This window comes from Mus musculus, chromosome 17 (genome assembly GCF_000001635.26).
Source record: "Mus musculus strain C57BL/6J chromosome 17, GRCm38.p6 C57BL/6J".
Classification (NCBI taxonomy): domain Eukaryota; kingdom Metazoa; phylum Chordata; class Mammalia; order Rodentia; family Muridae; genus Mus; species Mus musculus.
Genome location: NC_000083.6, coordinates 91,637,271 through 91,640,945, shown reverse-complemented (window position 1 = coordinate 91,640,945; position 3,675 = coordinate 91,637,271).

The window sequence follows — 3,675 nt, the reverse complement described above, 5'->3', positions numbered from 1 at the left end:
AATAAGCTTAGAGGTCATTATGAAACCATGGTAAGCCTAAATTAAACAATCATATATCATTTTGTTTTGGTTAGGTTACCTAAACCATAGGGAAAATATTCTATCAACTCTTATTAAGACCAGATCAAAATTCTAAGAAAATTATTTACTTCAGTGCAATTTTGATATTAAAACTCCCGTTAAGTAGGAATAAATAAATCTAATGAAACGGATATATGACGACTATATGAGATTATATGCCTTATGCTTCTGTCCCCTACAGTTTTTTAATCCTTTTTGTTGAATTACCTATCATTATACATTAAACAAATCTTATTCTATATTCTTTTTCCTTTTTGTTTGTTTTGTTTTGTTTAACAAAAAGGGCTTTCTACATGTCTTACAGACTTTTTATTGCCAACAATACATGAACTATTTGTACACTTTCACATCAAGCTTTCTTGTCTCAATTCACTGTTTTGTCATAGACTCTAACCTTCTAAAACTACTAACTATGTTAAATGCTTTCTTTTTGTAAGTTGTCTTCAAAATGCTGTTTTATTAGAGCAATAGAAAAGTAACTAAGACATCAATGGCAAGGGAAGGAGGTTTGATGTCTCAGCATAGGTGGATAATGGAAAGATGAGGTGGAAGTGGGTGAAAGGGTGGGGAAGTACTTCATAGAAGCAAAGACAAGGGGGGAGATGGATAGGATGGGAGGGTTGGTGAGGGGTAGCCAGGGAGGGAGATATCATTTGAAATGTAAACACATAAATTGATTAATAAAAAAAGAAAAATAGCTAAAATACTTAACATAATTCTTTAAGTAAACCAAAAAATTTTAATGGTACATGTAAGAAGTCAGATCAGAGAAGAAACCTGAAGGGCCTTAAAAATAGACAGGAAAAATATCTCTTGTTCCAAGAAAGGGATCAGGAAAGTCCATACTTGCGATAGTCAAGAAGGGAATAATTCCTGCCTTGTGGTTCATAAAATGCATTTCCACTCATTTCCAATTATTATAAGAATAATAAAAAATTTTTTAAAAATTACAGTAAAAAAGAGTGAGCCCATCGGCTCTACTAAAGATGGAAAGTCAGGAAGAAAGTTTTCCTACTTAACTTCAAGGACTAAAGTTTACTTTCAATGGGAGCTCAAATGAAGTAAGTATAGCTAGCATTCACTTTGTGACTGAAGCCTATAGCTATCTCCATGATTCTCCAAGTAGCCTCATAATAACTGTAAGATTTCAAAACTCAAAGGTACTTACAAGATTCACTAGACATTTATCTGCAGCAGTACTTCATGAGTCTGACTCATTCATGTGTCTTCTGTTGAAAAGACTCATTTAGCCATTTTTTTTGAAAGTTGGTGGCTTTTGTGGAGTTTCTTTGAATGATAAATGGCACAATAAGATATAACACAGATATAACCAGGACTCAAATGAACATAAGGAACCATTCTCAGTCCTACAAAATGCAGTGGTGCCCCTCTCCTCATTGTCCAGAGTTCAAGGACAAAGGGTATCTTCACATGAAGTATTGTAGACTAGTATGTATGTTGATCTCACTTATCTAATAGCTGTAAAAAATGTTGTCTGGATTGTTTTACTCAAAAATAGTATTTTGTGGTGTGTAATTATGGTATAAAATTCTCTTTCCTATGTTAATCTGCTGTCGACAACAATTTATATATCAAAGCTACTACTAACAGCAATTTAGAACAATATTAGTATTTCTGACATTTTTAAAGGAAGTGGCATGGTCTTTAATTCAACATTAGCATCTTAAACATTTAAAATTGGTAATAAGATTATCTTGAGAAAGAAAACTAAATTAGCGAACAAGAATAATTAGAAAAATGAAATTTTGACACTTCCATTGGCTTTCTTTAATTTATACTGAATTTTGGGGTTTTAGTAATCTCAAATTGTGTAAATTTGTATTGCCATTCCTAAATTGCAGTGCTCCCTTTATATATATATATATATACATATATATATATATATATATATATATATATATATATATGCTGGATCGGTAGTTTAAAAAAAAAGAACACACTTCACTTTCTTTGAGGAGAAATTTTCTGCTTTATTGCATTGAATACAATGAGCTTTTACCTATGTATCTAAACAGAGTTTGGGTTATAGTAGTGTACTACTTTATGTCAGCAGCTTTTTAAAATGTCTTTAAAAGACTTATGAATGTAAGACTTATTTAAGGTGAGTGAAAATTAATGTGAAAAATGTACTGGGAATAAATTGCTAAAATCTCCGGACTTGGATCTTGGATCTTGCTTAGATACCCTTCAGAGCATTGGATGTAGTTATACTGCAGTTCAATTTCAGCTCTGGTTTCAGTGTGCCACTTTTACAGATAGAAAGAAGATGAACTGGCAAAATTAAAGTACGTAATCAACATCACTTCTTGGACTATTCACTGAAATCTTGGTTTGTTTGACACCTGTCATATTACACAGGAAATATAAATGTTGAGTACATATTTGCTGAGACAATATACAAAAGGTGCCAAAAGTGAAATGAGTGAACAAGTTTTTTACATGGAAACAAAAACACAAGAACACTTTATACTGACAGAATATTTTAAGACAGCATAATTTATTGAAAAGTGGCAAGGTAATTGCTACTATACTTTAAATAGAAATATACAATTGGGAACAAAGCAAACTGTGCTTAAGAAATTTCAGATAACTGCTAATTCTGTCTAAGGAAATGCCCAACGTTTTCATCAACAGACACCCTCCAGCCAAAACTTTAAATGCATGATTAGATTGACCTCCTAGATTCTCGGTCTGTACACAATCTAAAGAGTAGTAATATAATGATTACAGTTTGGGAACTCCATCCAGCCATTCTCTTTGCCCCTAATAATGTACCATAGTAATTCATTGTGTGTGGTTACAAGAGTCTTTTCTAAGAAGCACTGTTTAACCTGTATTATTAAACCAGACTGGGTTGAGAATCAATTGGTTGAGAATCACAAAGATAACACTTCTGTGCAGCATAGGCATCACTGAAATAAAAAGTAGCATTCAGTGGAAACATGGTAATCTACAACTTGCTGTTTGATAATTTTTTTTAAACAGCATAACTTTTTCTAAATTAGTTTAAGATTCATTTTCCATATGTTTAAGGACTGAAATGAAAGGGATTGCATTTTGAATCTTCTAAATAGAAGTTTTTTTTTTTTTTTCCATTTTTTATTAGGTATTTAGCTCATTTATAATAAATAGAAGTTTTAAGATATTCTTATATAATATTTGACCTTTTGACCCTTATAACATGTTTTCTAGACTGCAGAACTCTAAATTTAGAACTAAAAGGGTTATTTTTGTAATAAATTTATATTTATGTAAATAAGCTTTAGCTTTGCTTCTAAAAGAAATTCTGTTTATTTTCTTTTAAATTTTGACACAAGACCTCCTTCTATATCCCAGATTGGCATAAATATATGATGATCCTGCATCACTCACATCGTGGGTACTGAGATTACAGATTTGCACTATCCTGACTGATTGCTTTCACATGAAATCTCTTTTATTACTATAATATATTATTTATTACTAAAATATAAGATTCATCTCATCTTGTTTTTGAAGTTATAAATAACTTAACTCAATTAATGTTAAAATAAAATACCTTTAATTATCAATAAAATAATTTTGTGTTGAATT